Here is a 14,739-nt window from a genome sequence, read left to right as displayed (position 1 = left end):
GGCGAGGCGGTAATGCCACCGGCCCGAGTGCTCTGCCTCTGGCTCCGCCTTCATGCCCACAACCGCTTCATCGGCGCGTCCTCCAATACGCATTAGCTTTACCCTCCTTCTAGTATCGCCCAGAAGCCAAGAGTTGAAACATTCGGGAATGAGGGAATATTTTTCTGGGCTTCTCATACAGTTTGCATAATTTAGTTTGCAGCTCTTCTCTGAAAATTTTATAACTCCACTGAATAGATTCTGGGAGCGACTGACTCCCGTGACTTGTATAATGCTTTTGACTTTTCAATATTGTTTCACACGGTAATCATTTGATTCTGCAAGCCATCCCGCAAATTGGACTGGACAGGTACTATCACGCCCCGAGACGATGGGACTGAAACTAAATGACCTAGCAGGGCGCAGCGCAGGAAGGCTGGCCTGGGTCTCCTCCGCCAGTGAGTGTTGTTTCTAACGTATTCTAAGTTGTCTTGATAAAACAGTACCTGATCAATAATGGAGAGAGGAACTTCATAATACGTCTGGCTTATGTCGAGTTTTGATTGCGCGTACTCTAATCACTTGATTTTATCATCTCGGGTTGTGTGTGAAGGCAGCAAACACTCATGTTGACTGCTGTCATGAGAACTATGTAGCGTTGAAAACGACTGTGACGAATCACTTGGCCTTGTATGTCATGACACTCTGATTTATAACAGGAAATATATATATGGCTTTTGTCCCCATTTCCGGCTCCTAAGCCCTCAGAACTTCCCGTGGGATGGGGTGGCTGAGGAGTGTCGTGGTCTGATGACGGCACAACCTCTGGAGAGCCCCGGAGCCCGGGGCTGGTGGCCGGTGGAGCCAGCCTCGTCACGAGAGGGTGGAATCATGTCCGCTTCGACCCCCGATCTCTGGGGAGGGGAGAGGGATTGGAGACTGAGTTCAACTGCCAGTGGCCAAGGATTTAATCGGTCGTGACTAGGTAACGAAGCTGCCATAAAACCCCAAAGCAGAGGGGGGCTGCGAGCTTCTGGGCTGGTGAACGCATGGCACCCTGGGGAGGGGGTGCCCTAGAGAGCGGGGAAGCTTATGTTCTCCCCCGCATCCCGCCCTACGGGCGTCTTCCATCCGGCTGCGATAAACCAAGTGACCTTGCAAGTAAGGGACTTCCCTGAGTCCTGTGAGCACGCCAGCAAGTTAACTGCACCTTAGAGGGGTTTTGGGGAGCCGGCAATCCACAGCTGGTGGGTCAGAGCACAGCTGGGCAGGGGCTCTCGGGGGACTGAGCCCGTTTCTGTGCGATCTGACACTTTCTCCAGGGAGTTAGTGTCAGAATCGGGTTGCACTGCAGGACACCCAGCTAGTGCCTGAGAATTGCTTGGTGGCGTGGACCACTGTCCCCACCCCACACACACAACGGGTGTCCATCAATAACAGAAGACGTCACGGGAAAGCTACCTCCTGGCCCGGAGGAGGACGCTGCCAGACCTTACGGAATCGGGGGAGAACTTGAAAGAGGTAAAAACTTGGAGCTAATGAAATAGTAGAGAAGTCAGAGGGGGAAATGGAGACAACCAGAGGAAGGACAAGCTGCTGCGTTCCTCAGGGAACAGAGAGGAGCACGGCGGCCCTTCCTGCTCCCCAGGGACCCCACTCCCAGCCGCCGTCCCCGGCCCAGCGCCCCTACTTACTGCGAGCGCCGATGGCACGAGGCGAAGTCCTCCTGAGGACAGAATTACTGGGCTTTCATTTTCAAAAACCGTATCACCAAAAACTAGTTTTTCCTACCGCTAAATTCCTTGAAGAAACAATTTACCAAAACTGATCCGTAAGATGATTTCAACGAGTCGCCACCAATAATTATTTCCCTGCGACTGGCCAAATCCATCCGGTAACGATTTTTCTTTGCTTTGGGGGAATAAAACCTCCCGTATTTGAAGTTCAGGTTGTTTAGTTCTCTCAGGTGTTCGAGATTTTATTAACAACGGGACAGGTTTCATATCTGTACCGGCGCTTAATATTTGTTTTTTATTAACAGAAATACCCTCGAAAAGTAATAAACTAAAACAAACAAACAAAAACCCAAAGGGTATAAAATGTAACGGTTTTTGTACGCACTCCAGCTGAAGTACCCAGAGGAAACTTTTTTAATAACAATTTGGGGAGAGTTTTAAAAATACAGCTCTATCTGAAGACACCAAAAAATGGCTCATAATGTTATCACCCAAGTAACTATCATTATTATTTTAAATAGCTATAAAAATAATGTATGTGCCTGGCTATAAAATAATACAGAAACCAAAAGATCTAGATATATAGTGAGACCTATACAAAACCTTGATAGTTCGAGGAAATATGCACATGGGGAAAATAAGAAGCACGAGCAGGAAAATTTTCAAGGAAAAAAGAAACGTTAAAGTTAAGATATAAAAAAGACAGGTGTAGAAGTGTTACTACACATCTGGAAGCTCATATGAAAAAAAAATGTAAAAAGATGGAGAAGAAACCATAGTTAAGCCTGCCCTAGAATTTAAAAAAGAAAAGGAAAATATAAACCTAAAGAACGAAGTTTTCCTCACAAAACAAATAGGATAAGAAAAAAAAAAATAACAGATTTTTAAGAAGATCAGAAACAAAGAGACAGCAAAAAAAAAAAAAAATCAAGAGAGGCAAAATACCTATAAAGGAACAGAAATTAACTCTGGGCACAAGACGACAATGGGCGACTCCACTGTCGCTGAGGAAAGAAATGTTTGAACCTAAAATGTTTGTGTCCGGTCACACTTCGCTGAAATGTGAAAACAAGAGAAAGTCTGTCCTCACACACGCCGGACCCAGCTTAAACATGTTTCTTGAGAAAAAACTCAAAAGAATCCAGAAGGAAATAATATGTAATCTCTACCACAGTAATGCAGTTATTCGCGTGAAATAAATTTAAGAGACATGCGTGGATAAACAAAAAAAAAAAACAGATCTTTGAAGGATAGATGCATACCAATGAGACTATTTCTAGTACCAAAACAGACAGCAGGAATCCATTGGGTGAAAATAGGATAAGCATGCTAGCAGTTTCCTGGAAATCATCTGAAAAAGCGAAATCTAATAAGGCAAATCCTTAAAAAGAAAAAAAAAAAACTGGAAAATAAAAGACACTAACAGTAGGAAGTAACAAATAAATACAGATATGACTTTTCGGTTTTGCTTCAAGAGAGCATTTAAAAGTTATATCACTCCATGGACAACAAGGGTTCCAAGAAAGAGCTGAATTTAAAGCTGTGACAGATGTTATCACAAAATAAATTCCTAAATCATTTTTTCCCCAAGAGAACGGGTAGTAAGAAGAAGAATATCATTTTTCCTTATATCACCCGGGAATACCCATCCTAGTGACATTTAAAAACAAGTTTAGGTATAATAGTCAGAAGAGGAGCACTATCAACAGCAGCAGCAAGGAACGGCGAGGCAGGTGACAACCCAGGGTCTGTGACTTCTTCCTGTTGGGGTTATTTTTACCTCAACTCTTAGTTATTCAAACAGACCTAATTACGCTCTCAACTTGGAATCTCAGTGTACTAAAAAGAATGAAAATTGGTGATTTACAAAATGAACAAAACTTCAAGGCGCAGAAGGAAAGCATATTTGGTCTGGCAACAACGCAGGCGACAGAGAAGATCCGCAGTTTCCCTCAGAGTCTCCTCCGTCCCGCGCTTAGTCCTGTGGTCAGACGGCTTTATTTTCTTCTCTCCCTCATGTCTGAGCTGCTTCCTGGGCCTGGAGAGCCGATTTCATCCCACATCATAATCGGCCTTTCTATCAAGAGTCCCAGACATACATTCAACAAACGCATGAACAATGCTGTCTATTACTATTCAGATCATTTAACTCACAGCTATTCTATCTGAGTCTATGTCGGGCCATTTAACGGTTCCTAGAGATATGAAAATCAACAAATATGACCACCGTACAACAGGAAATTATTTATTCAAATAATGTCAAAATGTTTACAATGTGTCAGACAATTTTATAACATCCTGCTTCATTTTAGTTCTGTGGAACTGCTGTGTGTGTGTGTGTGTGTGCAGTCAATGATCCCCAGACATACATGATCCCCAGTTCCGCCATCTACGATTTCACGTTGCTACGTGCCCCTGAAACTCCTTTCATTTTCTATAAAACAGAATAGTCATGACTTCCCATGGGTTGCTAGGAGAGCACATGAGATAACACTTGCTCTTAAGAAATGTTAACTATTATTGCAATAGAGTTAATTAAATGAATAAAATGTTCCGGAATCACATAACTTCAGAGTTTATGTGTTTCCACAGCTTCTTCGCTGTGTTTAGATAACCTGGTTACCCTGAGCAATGAATCACTGGCACTTCCAAAAGCAGAACTCGGGATTCTTCACCCCAAGATATTTTAATTTAAATTTTCCTTTGGTCTTTTATGTAACCTTACCTCCTTACCTCTTCCTTCGGCAGAGTGTGCATATATTTTAAAGTAGGTTATCTACAATTTGGGTTTTGTAGGTAATTCACCCAAGCTTTCAAAATTATTTCTGGCAGAAGCAGGGCAGGATTCAGATCCTGACTCCTGATTCTGTAAATGTAGGCTCTATGTATCTACCCAGCTACCTAAGGAAACAAATACACAGCATCTACGTATTAAATAGTTGGCACTGCCCAACACGGCACTACCACGTCAGCACAAACTGTCTTGCAGTGTGAAGAGAATTTACATTAAGATTTCTAAAGACATATAGAGTCTTGTTTTCCAGTTATTTTGACAAAGACAAGGACATAAAACAGCATAGACTATTAGTGACTTTTACTTGCTACATGAGAGTCATGAGGAAAAAATTTTTCTTTCCAGGGTGACTATTTCATTGTCACCACGACAGGTAAAATTATAACGCCCCTCACCCTTCGGAGTGACCATGCTTAGATAATATTGTAACAGCACTATATACTCTTGTAAGATACACATTTTAAGGAAAAAAAAATGTACTCAGACAAATCATATATTCTTCTACTTCATTTGCATTTGCTTCCCCTGAACGAAGGAACCTCACTTCTCTCCACGTCCTGATGAACAGTCCTCGGCCGTGATCTTCATCGCCCCCTTTCTGCTGTGTTCACCCCGGGTCCCTTGTCCCGTCTTCTCCACGGGCGAAGTTCTTCTGGTCAACTCTGTGTCCTCCTCTGTAGCCCAAACCCTAGCACAGGACCGACCCGTAGACGCGCTCACGGAATGCCGGCTGCGTGGACGAATGAATCAAACACCGTGCTGTATTGCGGGCGCTGGAGGATGAAGCGCCGTTGTGATGCAGGCTGAGTATCTGCACCCCGCTTCCCGCCCTCACCCTCACGGCGAGAGTCAGTGTGCTGTGATCCCAAAATACGAAGTACTTCTCAGAGGCAGGAGCAGGAGAGAGAGACAGAACCAGTCACTCGACCTGAGAGTTTCGAGTAAGGATGCGCATAAAGAGAAAAAAATAAAAATAAAAAAGATGGAAAGCTAAGGAGAGAGACACTAGAAATAACTAGCCCGATTCCCAAGTCCTTGCAAAACGTATGAATTGACTGAGACTGAACTTAAAGATTCCACACACATCATCCAGCCAGAGTCATGGGAGTGGCACCAAGGGCATCGCCACGATCAAAGGGAGCTGACACTCCCGCCACCAGTATGGTCCCCAGACAGAGAAGACCCCAGAGGAACCGGGGTACCCAAACTCACCCACCACGGGCCCTAGCCTCTTCGAAGACAGCTCTGTTCGGTCCAAGTCACCCACTCGTTCAGCATTTTGACGATAATCTATGATGCGCTGTCACTGAGTCACAGGGGGCACAGACGCTCACCACAGACAAACTTTCTGCCCTCATGACGTTTACAGCGGGGTAATAGAAAAGTATAAAAATATATTTATATTTTTCTAAATGGATACATATATATAATGTATAAATAGAAAAATATAAACAAAACAAATACAAAATTACATTCCATTCTTATTAACCAAACACGGTCATATTTAGGGTAGGTACAGGCAGCAGCTTGATGGAGCAAAACAAAAAATACACTGACGTAAGTAGAGGAAACGTTCCATACCTAACAAAGTTAGTTAAATGCCTACTATGTCAGGCACAGCAACGGGTCTGCTGGCGAGAGAGGAAGTGTGTACAAGACATAGTTCCCAACTGACTGATTTACGATGAACCAAGATATTGTACACACACACGTCACACACACACACACACACACACACACACACCACGGAATACTAGACAGCCAAAAAGAAAAAAGACGGGTATGGCATGTGAGATGGCGTGGCTGTAGTGGGCGCTGGTGGTGGTGTTGTACGTGAATGAACAGTCAGACAGAGAAAGCCAAATACCTCATCATCTCACTTATAAACTAAAAACACACAAACCCCAAACTGAACTCATAGATACAGACAGCAGCCTGGGGAGGTGGGGGGTGGGGTCGGGCAAAATGGGTGAAGGGGTCAAGGTACGAAGTCGCGGTGATAAAATAAATAAGCCCGGGACGTGAGTGCGGCGTGGTGACGGCGGTTAGGAACACCGTATTTCGCATTCGAAAGTTGACACAAGAACAGACCTGGGACGTTCTCGACATTAAAAAAATCAGTACGTATATGTGGTGGTGAACGTGAACTCGACATTGTGGTGATCGCGTCTCAATATAAAGAAACATCAAATCCTCGTGCTGTATACCTGAAACTAATATAACGTTATCTGTCGATTATCTCTCTATTTTATAAAAATGACATAGTACGCAGTCCCTCAAAAAGCACGTAGCTAAGAGGAAAGCCGATATGTAATCAAACAGATACCAACACACACACAATACGACGCAGAGAGAATCCTTCATGCACATCTCCATTACACGCACGTACAAAAAAGCAATCGGAACACACAGGAGGAACCGATTATAGCTCTAGGACACTGCTGTCCAGAAATGCTTGAACTCGCTGTGAGGGGGGCTGAGGTCAGCGCGGACCCCCCACCCCAGCGCGCTGGGCCGCAGCACCTCTGTGTCACCATCGTTCCTCGCTGTGACCTCAGCAAGTCCGCCCCGCTAATCAGGTTTTGATGCAGGAGTACGATCGCATCTCAAGCCAGACGAACCCGGATTCCCGGCTGTGCCAAAAATTAACCTGCTCTGCGTAGCACTCATTCGGCTGTCTGTTTTGTGTGCCTCCCACCGGCCCCCCGCACCGCCCCCCGTGTGTTGAAATGAGGCCCCACGAGCCTGTCCTCTGCTGCCACAGTCAGCTTCCCAATAGTGCACGCTAAGCCCGCTCATCACACAGGTACTTGTGGGGAACCCGCCGTGAGCTGGGCTTGGGGACCAGGATGAAGGCCAGTAATATAAAGCTGTCCTCAGGAATGTTACCTTTTGTGAAACAGACTCTCAAAAATGGTTAATGTCAGTAGATCATTCAAAGCGCATAACGCTTATAAGACACGGGGACAGGAAGGAACAGCTAACGACTGGAAGAGGTGAGGGAGTGAGGGACAGGAAGGCCTTCATCAGCAGGTGACCGCGTCCCCTCGGGCCTCGGCAGTGCTGGCTTATGTCTGTTGTGTTGACAGAGTTTTTTAATAGCGTTTCTTTTCACTTTTAAAACATGTCCTGGCTCAGGTGAAAAGTGACATTCATGAAGAGGTTATATCTTAGTTAATGCTAACGGAAAAATGGGGTGAAATCAAGGGAAGTCAGAGAAAGGTATTCCAAACAGAGAGGTCACAAAGTTTGAAGCGAGTAATCGTAAGAACGTGACGTTCGAACGCTGACAGACGTGCCGCCAGCAGGTAAAGGGGACTGCATAAAACGGAGCCTGACCTTGACCCTCCGAGGAATGGGGGCCACGGACGGGTTTCGACAGACAGGCGCGGGAGCCGTGACCCCATCTGCGCTTTGCAAAACCACCTGTTGGGCAAACAAAGGAGGGCCGAAGTGGCGGTCTGAAGCCACAGGGCTCACAGACACCGGTCTGGGGCTCCGACCAGCCCAGGTGTCAGCTGCGCTCTGATCGGATGCTGGCACCGCCGCCGACTCGCTCTGCGGCCAGCACGGACTCCAGGGGCTGACACCTGGCGCGCGCACTTGGCGTCTCTATGACCTTCAGGGAGCCACCCGACCTCACTGCGCGTCAGTTTCAGCACCTAATAAAGAAAATAATACTCCCTCCCTCACAGCGTTTTACTTAAATACGTCAGTCCAGATCGTCCCCTCCCAACAGCGCCCGGAACGTGGGAAGCCCCTTCTGCTCACGTGTCCTTTGTTCAAGATTCACTCACAACGAAACCGATATTCGTGGAAAGAATTTATATCTACTGTGAGTTAAAAGGTTGATGATATAATTCACAGAGGATTTAAGACACAGCTTGGGAGCACAGAGAAAAGACCAATTGGGTATTGCTCCAGTGTCCGACAGGTCTGCTCTACCCGCTACTAAAGGATGAGGGGCAAAGGTACCCTCAGGCGCTGGAAGCTTTTTTCCATGTTATCGGCATGATCCACTCAAAGGAAAAAGTCCTGAAGGTGATCGGAACGCGTCTTCACTGGAATGACGTCACCACAATGACATAAAGCAGAATTATCTCCAGTCATTAGTAACAGCAGTAACAAGTAGACGATGGAATGTCCTCAGCACATATGTATCACGACCAACACATGACGGCGTTTCCAAATTTGTTTTAAAGTTGGCAATTTTTTTTTTAAACTGCGTTATTTTCTCCAAGTTACTTCCTGTCTGTTAGTGCAATTAAATTATAAAAATATGCATCTTACACTTCAGTGCAGTTACTTGAAAAACTACAAATGAAATGCAAATGCTCGTGTCTGGCAGACACCGTCCTCGAGGGCCAGCTCGACCTCCAGCTCAGCCGTGGTGGACAGCTCTTGCACATTCTGTGGCCCCCTTCCCAAGCCCCCAGGTCTCTTACTGGAAAGGCACAGTGCATCAGTGCCGAGGACACGCACCAGGAGCAGACTCCGTCAGTGAGCGATGGATGTCAGTGGGTGGATGTCCCAGCCTCACCCGTTCTCAGCTTCGTTCTATGTGGTTTCCCAAAGGTCCCCAGAGAAACTGAGCCCAGTTGCCTAGAGTCACAAGCAGGCCGGGTCCCACCGTTCGAGACCTTTCCTTCTCCCCACTGCTTCATCTAGCTTTCTGGGACCACCCCCCAAATACACAACCTGTGCCAAAGTCAGAAATCTAAGAATTCACTTTGGGGAGAATCCAAACTATGACGAGGGTCTTATTATATATAAAATTTTAGTCCGCTCATCTCTGTAATCAATTCAAAGCATTCTTAATAAGTGGATAATCATATCGGTCGCTCTGCAAGTCAATAATTCTAATCTGTTTTCAATTTCAGGACTCCTTCCCATTATCACCGGAATTCTGCCACTAATATGAAAATAATTACACATATCTCACCATTTCAATCATCATACCAGACTCTTTTCATTACTAGAAAGAGAAAAATCTTTCGTAACGTCATTGGAATGTTCTATTGTAGAAAGAGGTTAATATTTATGACACTGAAATATCTTCGGATTTCAAAGGAGATGTATCTCAACCAAAAAATCATTTGTTTAATGTTGGAAATATGGCCTCCTCATATGTGAATGGCCCTGACTCCTGATCAGTACAGTGCATGCAATATTTTGCTCAAGATTTACTCAGCAAAACAGATATAGCTTGAAAAATATTATTCACTTTCTTCCCCTGTCAGACTGACTGTTGACATTCCAGTGAATTGTTTATAAAATGGATGCTGTGTCTTCCAGCTGGCAGGTCTCTGTAGTTTGCTCTATATTACTTTTGTTTGTTGTGACTTAAAATGCAGGCTCTGTTTTTCCCTAGTGTTGCTGCCGGTTTGTTTTGGTTTTTTTTGGTTTTTGGTTTTTGTTTTTTGTTTTTCTTTAGTGAGCTAGGAGAAGATAAACAGAACGTTCTTATTTACAAGTAACTACTGAGATGTCCTCCAGACTCGCTGTGAGTTTTATGAAGCAATCCCTCCACGCCTCAAATCTTAAACATGTATAAGAATCGAATGTACAAGTTGAGACAATTTTCCAGCTCTTTGTATTGCAGTTGTAAAATAGAGAAATTTAGTTCCAGGGTCAGAAAAGTCATGTCATTGAAATCTCTTTAAATCGTTGGCATTGAAATCAGAGCGAGACTAATGGTGGATTCGAAGCAATTATTTTTGGAAAGGAGCAGATTTTTGCAATTCATCTCCCTATCGTTCTGTCTAACCATTCATCAAACTTGTATTAAATATCGAATATGCCAGGCACTGAGCTCGGTGCCAGAAATAGCACAAATACTATCTCAGCCCCTGGCTTGAATAAGTGGTCTAGGGGAGTAAACAAACATGTAAAGATGATTGAATTTTAATGTGATGGGTGCTATAATAGAGGTATTTTCTAGAAGCTGAGGGAATGTGGGCGCTTGGAAAAGAATCTAATTCTCTCTGGAAAACTTCATTGAGGGAGTTTTCCTTGAGATGAGTCTTGAAGGATGAGTCAGGCAGACGAGAAGAGAAGGCGGGCATTTCAGGCCTGTGCAAAGACAGCAATCACTTAGCGTACAATTTCTTCTTCTCCTTTTGTGCTGTTTGTTCAGATTTTGTTGGAGAACAGAATGCTTTGTCCTTCCATGGCATGGAAGAGGAGAAAGGAAGTCGGACGGGCCAAGAAGGCAAAGGTCTGTGCCTCAGGAGAATTCGATTTCACACCTCAGGTAGCTGGAGCCTTTCAGTAAATTTTAGCACTTTGGCAATATTTGTGTTTTAGGACCTGTTTTGCAAGGGGTAATCTGAAGTCACCGTGGAGAAGGGATGATGGGAAGTAGCATTAGAGGGGAGAGGAGCTGTGAAAATAGTCTGGCTCCTGTGAGTCTTCCCAGACAGACGATGATAGATTGATGATAGATAGACAGATAGATGGATGGATGGATGGATGGATGGATGGAGTGGGGGATGGATGGGATGGGATGGATGGAAGGATGTATGGATGGATTAATTTTTATTTGATGGACGGATGCATTTGGATGGATGGATGGAAGGAAGGAAGGAAGGATGGATGGATGGAATGGATGGACTGGGATTTAAATAATGGAAATAAATGGGAATAAATGAAGGAAGGAAGAAGGAAGGAATGGAAATGTACAGTTGGGACAGTAGAAGGAAGGAAGGAAGGAAGGAAGGAAGGATGGGATGGATGGATGGATGGATGGAAGGAAGGAAGGAAGGAAGGAAGGATGGATGGATGGATGGATTAGATAGACAGACAGACAAACATATAGTTTAGAAAACAGATCAGGACAGGATACCCAGGTGTAGTCATTATGTGTTTTGTAGTGTTTGTATCTAAATGATTATTGTGGATGTTTTTTTCCCTAAAAAGTGTATAAAGTAAGAATGTAATCAGAGCACAAAAGAAGATCTAGCAATACAGACAATAAAAAGAACCAAAATAAGGAGTTCGAAAAAGTCCTATAGAATATGTTGTCAAAGATGACAAATGTCAAAGAGAACAAGCAATTATCTCACTTGAAAAATGTACGGTTTCCAGTGTGTAAGTTCAAGTAATATTTTATCTGTGGTGATTGATAAATTATGTAAAAATATTCATGCTTTCTATATGAAAACTAAAAATTCTAAGTCAGTAACATCAAGCACAGTGTTTTTATTGCTACATAGTCGTGGTAATATGTCATGGTAAAGAGCTCCTATAAGTTAATAACGTAGAACGTCTCCAGTAGAGAAAATGAAAGCGAACACTGAGTAGGCAGCTGCTCACATGGCCCTTTCTCCCTAATCAGAACACATTTAGTGTGTATTTCTGGTCTTTTTATTTTTCTTCTTCCCCCAGTCAGTGCGTGGGCAGGGGACGGGCGCAGGGCGGTGCACGCACTTGCCTCGCACGCCCACGCTCACACTCATCGTCCACCCGCATGCTCGGCCACACGCGCCTTCCACGCGACACCGTGGCACAGCAGTGCCACGCTCACCCCCGGCCGCTCTCCCTCCCGCTTTTTCAATATCAAAATCTCAGAGTCGTCCCAAGCACCTGAGGATAAATAACTTAAAACTTCAAAACGAAGCAAGATTCTGACACTCTCCAAGCTAATAATCATCCAGCATCACATTAACTAGAATTAATTTTTGTCTGAATAAGGGAGCAGAAATAGGGTGACTAACAAAGCCCCGTGCCTGTGAGATACCTATCTGTCTATCTATCTATCTATGTATCAATCATCTATCATCTATCTACTACATATAGTATTAGATAACTGTAATCACATATCATATACTATATATTTAAAATATATAATCCATATTAGAATATACATTAGAATATATAATATAACATATACTAAATGATAACTATCTAAGCTGAAAGCTACTTTTATATTTCAGATATATACTATATTCAGCAATGTTTCCTTTAAAAAAAACTATACAAGAAATGTTTTTATTCACTCATAGAACCTTGGAATGTCTTATTGAAATAATGTGTATAAAATATTTTTACCAGACATTGTAAAAATTGGAAATATTTCCTCAAAGAAAAATCTCATCCCCGTCAGAACGTAAGAATGCTGCTTACACTTTGCATGCAACAACTATTTTACGTTACGTTGACAGGAAAACAACTTTTCAGCATAATGTCTTTGTATTCCCACCGCCCACGACATTATAGGCTTCAATCAATATTTGATAACGACAACGATCGTACCAGCAGTATAAACCACATAACCCATTTTTTTTATCACTTTCAGTGTCTTATTACTATTACCTAAGAAAAAGTGATTATTGTTATTTAAATCCTTAATGTGGGATATGCTCTATGCTAAAAGTCAATCCTCTGTTATCTCGATTAACCCTTTCGACCACTGAACTCCTGTGGCTAGGTACCCAGTCAAAGAGAGGACGGCTAAGAAGTGGTCTCGCTGGTTTTAGACCAATGTCTTTTTAAGTCTGCATTCCCAATCGCTCTGCTAGAATCAGCAAATTCAGAAACTCCCTAACCAATCCATGTTTCTGTTTAAAAACAAACAAAAAAAAGTCACACTTTTACTTCCAATTTACGATGGCAGGCTAGAAACATGCGTTTGCCTTTTACTTACCCATCCAACTACCCCTGAAAGATTTTGAAGTACGAAATAAATAATTTCACACCAGAGGAAGAACTGAGAGGTGCATCAAAGAACAAGAGAGATTTCAACAAACTTGTCAAAGATGAAGGTACGTGTGAGCAGACGAACAGATGAAACGAGGGGGAACAACTACATCCTAGACATGCCTTAAAAATACTCGTGGGTAGGCGTGAAAATATTCACTCGAAAGTAACCTGGGAAGGATCTGGGCTCAAAGTCAACCTACGCAGCAAATCACCAAAGCCAGAAACATGACTGAAAACAGGAAGTCATTAAAAATATTCACAGGAAACAAATTCACTGATCCGCAACCGAATTTTTCTTCTAGAATCTCTGCACAGAGAACCAGACTTTCCCCCAGGCCCGACATTCAAGAGCGTAGTCTTAAAAAAAAATAAATAAAATAATCAGCTTGGAGAAAGCCAATGTATGTGTGGAAACCAGGTTCTCTCTAAACATCTTTATTCTTACATTTGCGTGGCCCAGGTGACAGGCAGCTCTGGGCCCCCTTGCTCCTCGGGGTCTATCAGCAAACATGCCCTTCTAGTCTCAGACCTCACTCCAAGGTGAAGTTCTTCATCATCCAAGAAAACAGACCCGCCTATGAAGCGGCAAAGGGAGCCCACCACACACTCCCAACGACGCCATCTTAAATGTGAACAGCTGAGAATCACCATGTATAATGCCAGAAGCACAAGTTAAAATTTTAAATAAGCAAGTAAAAGTGATCACCAGAGAAAACAGAGATAATCCAGAACCAAAAAGACTTTTAAAAATATGTAATTATGGAGCTAGTGAGTTCAAGAATATGTTACATCACAAAAAGTAACAGAATGCCATTTCTCAAAAGATAAACAGGAAAATCTCTTAGAAAAAAAAATAAAGGGAAATAGAAAATAGAGAATAAATCTCCTAAAATATAGAAGAATGAAGTAGATAGTTCTTTTTTTTTTTTTAGGCGAGGCAACCCTTGGTTGACCTCACAGATCGCAAGGACCTTGTCCACTTACAATCCCTTATTTTTTTATTTTTTATGCCTACAGCACCTGGTCTTCCTAGGTGGTCTCCCATCCAAGTACTAACCAGGCCCGACCCTGCTTAGCTTCTGAGATCAGACGGGATCCAGGTCGTTCAGGGTGGCATGGCGGTAGACAAAACAGATAGTTCTAATTTGAATCCCGACGTGGTTTACGATCCCATGTAAGAGCTTTGTGATTTTGAAATTATTACTTAACTTGTTAGTTATTATTATTATAATGGGTATGATAATATCATCTCATAGGGCTGTCGTAAGAATTCAATAAATATATACATATAGATGTGAGATATACATATAGACAGAGACAGAGAGAAATGTAGACAAAAGTATAGGTAGAGATATTGCTAAGAACAGTTTCTGGCACACGTTAAACACCTAATGTGCTTTAGTTCTTATTCTCAGATATGTCATCGGCAATGCTAGATACTCAAAGGTAATGAAATAATGCCTTCGAATTTCTCGAGGAAAAATATTTTAAAATTAGAATTTCAAACACTATAAAACTACTAAGTAGATA

The 14,739-nt window shown here is 43.1% G+C and overlaps 1 non-coding gene and 1 pseudogene across 1 annotated transcript; both read right to left on the bottom strand.

Moving 5' to 3' along the window:
- Window positions 1-11,838: 11,838 nt before the first annotated feature.
- LOC120585631 (small Cajal body-specific RNA 2) lies at window positions 11,839-12,060 on the bottom strand. Its single transcript, XR_005648465.1, has one exon.
- Window positions 12,061-14,217: 2,157 nt separating this feature from the next.
- On the bottom strand, window positions 14,218-14,336 carry LOC120585640 (uncharacterized; annotated as a pseudogene).
- Between the last annotated feature and the right edge of the window lie 403 nt (window positions 14,337-14,739).

Source organism: Pteropus medius, unplaced genomic scaffold (genome assembly GCF_902729225.1).
Source record: "Pteropus medius unplaced genomic scaffold, Ma_sr-lr_union100, whole genome shotgun sequence".
Lineage (NCBI taxonomy): Eukaryota > Metazoa > Chordata > Mammalia > Chiroptera > Pteropodidae > Pteropus > Pteropus medius.
This window is presented reverse-complemented; position numbering and strand designations above follow the sequence as displayed.